The following is a 9,346-nucleotide window of genomic DNA, read 5'->3' as shown; positions in this document are numbered from 1 at the left end:
TATATATATATATATACATATAGATAATTTTTACACAACCTGCATAAAAATAAAATTTCTTTAAGTAAAAGTGAAATACATTGGCAGTAGGGTACAGAATTGTAAGCAAATATAATAATTAAATAAACGATTATAAATGCAAGGCATACAGATAAGGTGCTGTATTAGGAAAAGGTCATGTGTATTAGATTTAAATCGTGGGCGTGGGACTGGGGGCTTACAAGCGAGTTAACTATTACTGAATTTATAATAAGCAAGAGCTTTTAAGTGCATATTATACACTTAATATAACTACTAACCTTTCTTATTATTATTTTTTTTAATACTCATTGAAAATTTTTTCAATGCGATGTTTATTAAATGCTATGGGTAAAACTTTTAATGTTGTAGAGAGTTTTACAAAGTAAATTAATAGAATAAAAATTCGCTACAAAGAACTTGGTACATATATTTTGTAAAATGTAATTAATTAACGTCTTTTAAATAAATAGTTTTAGCTAATCGTTATCATTAAAATATAACTTTTTAAATACATTTTAATAATTCTACACAAAAAACCACATATTTATGATAACTAAAATTCGCCGAAACAAGCAATGTTGCCACATAATAATTCCAAAATATCATAGAATACCTTAAATAACTTTTATTTCTTTATTTTTTACTAGCTGCGCCCCGCGATTTCACCCGAGAAAGTCCGTATCCCGTAGGAATATCGAGATAAAAAGTTTCCTATATGTTATTCCAGTTGTCCAGCTACCTACGTACCATATTTCATTGCAATCGGTTCAGTAGACTTTGCGTGAAAGAGCAACAAACACACACACATCCTTACAAACTTTCGCATTTATGATATTAGCAGGATAGGATTAGTAGGAGGATAATGTGGAAATCTTGCATAGATACCCATACCCCCAAAAAAAAGGCCGTGGGTTACGTCGGATTACCGACTAAAACCACAGTGTTCCATCGAGCAATCGACCCATACAAAAGCTAACCTGGTCATGCGCCAGACGCGATCAACAATACCACTAATTTGTCACTGACAGATGTACCGTCCGCAACGAAAGCGGACAAATTGCCAGATCTACAGTACCTTATTCATGTGTCACTAGCGTGCAGTTTGACTTCAATATGAACTTGCTTTACGTGGTTTGTACATTTTAAATGGTGTCTGCTGTTTGTGGGAAGCGTGATTATATTTGAATTTAAAGGTATAGAAAGGGGTCACGTATAATAACCAGCTCCCGTGACCTCTTCATGAAAGCGACTCGTCGGAACACAGTGGGGTTTTAGTCGGTAGGAATTCGACATAATCCACGATTCCTTTTTCCCGGGGGCGTGGGTATCTATGTAAGATTTCCCCACTAATAAAAAAAGGTATAGAACAAAGAACTGTATAGTTTCAAATGACAGTAGGTGGCAATTTCATCGAAATATGTTGAGTAGTTTTGTGTGAATTTACATGCATGTGGATCTGTTATGGAGATAGAGTTCCGACGGCACGGAGGCGGTCAGCTGTGACATAACTGAGCGGTCGCCCATCAAGAACTAAACGCGCCTTGAGATATGTTACCCGACTTCAGAAAAAGAGAATGTTCTCAATACGACTGTATTTTTGTGTTCGTTACCTAACTTTTTACTGGGTGAACCGATTTTGATGATTCTTCTTCTAATCAAAAGCTGTTTGTTACTTGTCATGTGGTGCTATTTAAATATAGTTCAAATGGAAGGCAGTTTAGTTTTTTTTTTTGTTGAAAATAATTATGAATTTGTATCATGCCTTAAGTAAATGAATAACTATGATGCTTTTATTTTAAGTACTACATTCAACAAAAAATTATAATACCTATTAAAAATCTATATAAAGGTACTACACAATTTAAACATACCAGTATCTAGCTACATGAGATTTAATTCGGGACACTTGAATACGTAAAATATATTTGAGGTAAGAACGCAACTTTTATTTCCCTGAGGAAGGAAAATTATGTACATTTTTCTCGTGTGGAAATCCACACATTTATTTGTATGAATATTTTGTGCAAAGGTTTCCGTAGTTGAATTCTTAAAAACAAAGAGAGATTGTTTTTAAAAAACAAATAAAAATTACAACTAATTTGTGTTTTAGTGTACAACTATACCTATCATAGGCATAAATTTTGACAATGTCATTTTTTAGGTTTCACTGCGCCATACTTTATTTCATCCGTGGTGGTCGGATAAAATATACCTTTTTATATAATACTAGTACTACTACGTTACGCCAACTTCGCCCATATACATATATAATATGACTTATATACTCGGGGATAATTTACATATCCAACGGTGTAAAATTTTTTGTAGTCGGTCCGGTAGTTCCTGAGATTTGCTTCAAACAAACAAACCGCAGTAATTTGAACATCGAAACGAAACCAAATTAAGAATTGAAAGCTAAAGGAGTATATTCATCAGATCTCAAGAAACTTTTGCCTGTAATTTTTCTTAAACAATTGAAAATGAAAATGAAAACGAAAATGCAAAAATATTTATTGACATAAAATAAAGTAATTACATATTTTATATGACCCACTGACTACCGAACTAGTTGGTAACTGTGTTTCGGTTGTCGGTGGCTTCTTCCTTAAAACAATGTTACATTACATTTTATGTCTTCTTAATGGAAAAGAAAAAACGAAATAAATTTGTTAGTTGTTGTATTGCTTGTTTTGGCGAATTTTAGAATGGGCTATATCTTAGTGTGGGATGTTGGGTGGTGACAAGCAATTATTTACATAATTACTTCAGCAGGTTTAAAATTGCATCTACAGAGTAAATACGGGACACAAAACATTTATATGTAATATGTTTCAACTAATAATGCTATGTAATACATGCAACTATAAATTAACAGATGAAAAATATTTCTTCCATCATACATTAAAAGCATAGAACAACATTCATATAAATACATAAATGTTCTTGTAATGAAAGACCGCCTCCTTGGTACAGTGGTTAACGCGTGAGCGTAGAACCGAAGGGTCCTGGGTTAGGGGTTCAATTCCCGGTGGGTACGCACATAAAAAAATGTCTCGGTTTGGCAGGACACAGAAGGTTGATCACCCACTTGTCCGTAAAGAAAATCGATCAGTGAAACAGATGTACCTCATCTGCCCCATACCCCACTAGGGGATACTGGACTTCACTTTACACTTTATTTCTTGTAATGAAAAAAAAAACTTATAAAACACATATACAGTATAAGATATAACAATGAGTAATTCACAATTTTATAACTTCTCAATTGATTAATTCATATCCAACAGTTCAATTAAAACGATGAAAAGTTTGAAACTGGAAAATTACGTCTATCGAAGACGATATATTGCTAAACTTCGTTTAACTTAAACGATGATTAATGCTTTTAATTAACGTGAGTTTCCAAACAATACTTATAAATATTGCTGATCTTACCTCTACCGCTTGGTTCTACGTATTATAATGATTTATAGGCATTTCTATATATTATAGAAATCTATGAATGTAAAGAACCTATTTTTGTCATAATTCTGAAGAGCTTTTATTATACCTGCTTTTAAATTACATCATGCACGAACTAAGTACTTACTACGCTACGATTAGTTATTTGTATTGAGTCATTTTTGAAATCATGTGAAATCACTTTAAATCCTTTTCTGTGTCTTTATATATAAAGGACAATGACAGAGAAATCATTGGATTAATATAAAATAGAAGTTTATTCCATTGTTAAGACAACCTCCGAGACTGTCTAATTGATCCTCAAAAACTTTCTTATAATACAAACCTCCGAAATGACAATATTTATTTTGATAAAAGTTTATAATCAAAAATTTATCCTCAATGTTATGACATCTGACAAGCGCCTCTATCGGTTGCGACACGAAACTAATTCTCTGCTTGAAGTTTTTAATAAGTAACATTAATAATTCATTTCAGTTTGTTTATATCCATATGTAGTTTAAGCATGCGGCTTCACTCGCGTGGTACTAAGAAGAAAATCTACATTTTAAAAAAACGAATATAGACCTGATGAAGTTTTAAATAATACAAAAATAGATCATGATATGTATTTCGAACTATCGCTGAGCCACCCATGAACCCACCTTTAATTTCTCATAAATATATTTTGATACTAAAAAACTAATTTATAAAACAGATATGGTACAGAACATAATATTTGAATTGCTTCGGAAATCAAATATAATAAATACAATGGTTACATTATACATTGTACATGATGACAAGCAAATCTTAGATGCTTGATGAGAAAACCTTCAAAATGATAAACGCGTTTCTAAGAACCAAATTACATAAGTCCACGGAAGGGCAACTCCAACTAAATTGTTTTTTAGGGACTTCCACTAACATTGTGGTTGTTAGAACCTTATGTATGAAGCAAATAGATATGCATTAATTCATTCAGATATACATATGAACTTATTTAACTTAATTATTCTTTAAGTTCTTATTAAATTAATGTTTTAATCTTTGCAACTTTTTGTCGCACTGCCTATTATAGAGAATAGAGGGTATTGTTAGAGTTATATTTTAACAATTTACTTGGATTCAAAAACTCTTGCTTGCTCAAAAATGTAATATACAATCATGATATACACTGTTCAAACTTAAGAAAGAAAATTTAAACTCACCAGCGTCTTCCATATTAAAACAGTAACTGAATTTAAAAGTGAGAAATTCGTCTACAACTTGCCAACTAAATGTTTGAACTTCATTAACAGACGCGAGGCAACCTAATACTCAGAGCCCACGCTAGGAATCGAGCCCGTCCAATTAACGAGCGTAGGCGAGAGCGGGTGAGTCACTAACTCGCGGACACGACTACCGATCCTCAGTCTCCCACACCACGTGTGCTACTGACTACCAAATAGAAATGTCACTTCTTATAAGGCCAGTCATGGGGTGCGCGCGCATAGACAATAAACTTAAATGCTAACTCGCCCCATAAACTATCCTCATTAGTGAAAGGGCGCGCCAGGGTTTGTACACACGCCTTTATTGCAGGTATGACGTCCCTCATTTAGCGAATCATGTGTTTATTTTACTTTAAGGTCGTTTTCTTGTTTTTCTTTATCGGGGGTAATAACCGTGGATGGGGTCGCGGTAATAGCTATATGGGACCGCACCCCGTTCGAGTAAATGCCGAAGAAAATAGGATTGTTCTGTTTATGACGAGGCGCGGTTAGGTGGGGCCGGTCTAGATACGGCTGTGATTTATCAAACCTCGAGTAATTTGTGCTATTGGTTGCAACCCTGTCTTCAAGTTTGTCTATCGTTAAGATTGTGTGCACGTGAGCGTTGCTTTTTGGGAAATTGAACGCCGTTTGTCTTTCAATTAGGCGCGCGGTCAATAAACGAAATGGTCTCCAATAAAGTTAACTGCAAAGTTATTGTGGTGTATTGTACCTTTGTTTTTGGGGATGACGTTGGGGCTGGTTTTTGTCACGTTGACCGCACGCTGATCGTCAGTGCTGCCAGACGAAGCGTATGACGTATGAACGTTTATACGCCGCACACGCTGATACCTACGCGCTATTCTAAGCTTCTTAGAGGTTCACATGTTTTGGCCATAAGCACTGATGGTCAGCGTGGCTCTTAAACCAGCCTAAGTTAGATTTCGATGAGACGTTTCAGATCTTATATTTTTACCGTTTTTTATAGGTAATGTAAACTGAACCTTAAGAGAGAAAATGTGAAATAATTATGAAATTACTAAGTATCATATAAAGTTTTCTAAGCCGTTTAAAGCTCTATACTCGTAAATGTTCATATCTGACTGAAACCCCTTATAACTCGTAATTTAGAAATAAATCGAAATACTCCCTTCTCATTAAATTAGCTCACAATTGTTCTGATATTCAGACAGAACTCATCCTATATTATTCATATGATATCAGTTATTTATTTTATTTTGACTTTTTTTAAATTTCTTTACGTATCTATTATATTATATACACCTAGATTAAGTTGCAATTTGGAATTATTCAGAGCAAAAAAGCATAAATTAACAAATACATATTAAAACTCAAAAACCAATAGATTTAAGTTTTTAGATGCAGCATAAAGCACGAAAAATAAAAACGCTAAACGCACGAATCCATAAATTAAATATGTTACAAAAACCTCATTCCTTACGATCCGTTTCTTGTTTGACTTCCTCAAAGCGCCTTTCAAACGGGGACCATAAACTTTTAAATCCACAATCGTTATTATTTCCACACACAACAACATTAGAGCAACAATAATTCTATTCTCACCCGGGATTCGAACCACACGGACCGTGCTGCATTAGACTAAAACAATCAACGTCTATTAAAATTACTAACAGTTATTGTGTGGAACGAGAAATAAGCTGATAGCGTTTGATAGAAAATCTGTAGGATCAAATAAGTTACGCATGTTTTGTTAGTTATGTATATACGCTTCTATTATAATTTATTCGTAAATTGACAATAATTTTTATAATAAACTGTATTGTAAATAGTTGATGCCCTTTATCAACATGGGTTAGTTTGAAATTTAGTTCGTAGATCACCTCTTCTTATATATGAACACGTGTTCTTATATCTATACTTGAAATCGTAGCTTTAAGAAATTTTGTATGAGTTAAATTAATAATTTACTAGCTTTTGCCCGCGGCTTCGCACGCGTTAAATTCAAAGTAGTTTAATAAATGATATTATATTTATAAACGTTCCTCTTGAATCACTATATCTATTTAAAAAAACCATCAAAATCCGTTGCATAGTTTTACAGATTTTAAGCATACATAGACAGAGAAAGCGACTTTGTTTTATACTATGTAGTGATATTCATGAACCAATAAACGTAATGAGTTATATCATTTGTTTTTGGCTTATGTTCCTGCAATTACAATTAATTTGAAAAGGAAAAAGCATGTACCAGTATGCCGATATTTTAAAAGAGCTACACATTCAAATTCATAACTTCATAGCTACATATCATATAGACGAGCATATAATAATTGATGTTAAGCGTAACTGAAAGAAATTAAAAATCGCCTATAGCCCGTCGCGGATACCACAAAAACCTGATTAGTTCGATAATATTTGTCCATGACTCACGCTCACAATAGGCTAAATTTCCACTGTTACACACGTCATAATTGTTAGGCCAAGTCACGTCCAAAAATTGTTTAGTCTGTGCCTTTGAAAAGCTAAACCGATCCGCACTTTGAACTTTTTACTGGAAAATTGTGGGGCAGCAGACAGACACCTCGAAATATTTGCTATAGCAAGTTATACCAATAATCTTATCTATATCTCACAAAAGATTTATAAAAGAGTTATAAATTAAATTATTGTTAAATTAATAACAATTTACTTATTTCAGAACGTGCGTCCCATATTACACAAGTGTAGTATTACAGTATATAATAACCATGAAAAAAAATTATAATAACATAACTACAACCAAATTATATTATCAAGTCACATCACATCACAATCTTTTGTGTATGCAATAACACTACGCTGTAATGTTCTTTCGAGCGAAATTCTACGATTTTTTCTATTCTTGTTTCACTAAGAAATATATCTACTGAGAAAAACACAACTAAGCTCCTAACACCCCAGAGATGGAATTCTCTAACCCAACGAAAAATATACCTTCAATTAATTGAAGAAATCATTGATTAAGGACCCTATCCATGAATGCTAATTAACAGTTTTAAAGTAAATTGAAAGGATGGGTTTAATTGCCTTAAATTAGAGAGGTTGGTTCAAAGTTAAACCTTGTATTTTTTCATTTAAAAACGCATTTTTATTTACAAAATTATAGTATTACCTCTTATTTGTATATATTATTGATTAAAATACGACACATTTATATTTTTCCTTTTTATGAGATATCCAAGAAAATCTAGTAGGGACGATTCCAACTAGAACAACAAAGTGTTTTGACGCCTAAACCGCTAAAGGTATTTGGATATTTTTTGTGTAAAAGCACAGAAAGATTATGCCAATGTATGAAGAAGGATTTAAGCAAATAAAAAACGCAATATTTGACAAGGCTAGAAGGAATCCTAAGAAACTTGCAGTAGATGAAATAGGGGATGGTTTTTTTACAAAGACTCGTGCAGAATGACAATCTTCTATCGGAAAGTACTATAAGGTAATAAATTTGGCCGAGAGCGAGTCGTCTTCGCGACACTAAAGGTTCCGTACAAATAATCTATAGAGCAAATCTGCAAAAAATTGGTCACCCATCCAATTTATGACCGTGCCAACCGTTGCTTAACCTCATTTTAATTTAGCACATTAACCACATTATTATTAATTGTTATAGTGGCAACAGAAACACTGTTTTTTTTAAATCTCTCAGATCGACGGACAGACGAAGTAACGAAGTTTTAGAAATAGGGTCCAGTTTAACACTTCTGATACGGAACCCAGCAACTACTAGTCTAGTTACACGCAAGCATTATGTAGCAAGCCACGGGGTGCCAATAAAATAATTGGTTCATACCGCGCCAGCAGCGACAGGACAGTTACGAGAGCAAATTGCTTCAAATTGATCTCTTGCATAATACACGACACTTTCTGTAGCTATATCTGTTTCTGTTGATTTAGCAACTAATAAGGACTCTATATTCCTGCTTTTAGATTTTCCATTTTCTCCTAGTACCCTATGTTATTAAATACAATTTGATAAGCTAAAGAGTTATTAAACGCAATATCAGCGGACAGTAGAAACTACTACACCGATTTCAAAATATTTCACCGTTTGATAGGTTGGTGTACCCTGAATACTGGAGGCATTGTATATAAGGGAGGATAAATAATAATTTCACCTAAATCTTTTATATAATACATATTTCCTCCATTCAAAACCCATTCAAGAAACACTACACGATCTTTATTTGTACAGAACAAAATATCCTTTATTGCTATCCTACTAATACTAGTACTAGTACTATACAATACTATACTATCCTACTAATATTATAAATGCGAAAGTTTGTAAGGATGTGTGTCTATTTGTTGCTCTTTCCGGCAAAAACTACTGAACCGATTGTAATGAAATTTGGTACGTAGGCAGCTGGACAACTGGAATAACATATTATAGGTAACTTTTTATCCCGATATTCCTACGGGATACGGACTTACGCGGGTTAAACCGCAGGGCGCAGCTAGTAATTAATAAAAAAGAACGGAACTTAACAAGAGACCTGAAATTAACTTCACACGTACCTAAAACTAGACAGAAATTATACTTAGTCTGGCCATAAATACTGTTACACTTAATTATAAAAAAATATTACATTTGAATTTCGAATCTGTCA

The sequence above is a fragment of the Zerene cesonia genome, chromosome 28, assembly GCF_012273895.1.
Source record: "Zerene cesonia ecotype Mississippi chromosome 28, Zerene_cesonia_1.1, whole genome shotgun sequence".
NCBI lineage: Eukaryota > Metazoa > Arthropoda > Insecta > Lepidoptera > Pieridae > Zerene > Zerene cesonia.
This window is presented reverse-complemented; position numbering follows the sequence as displayed.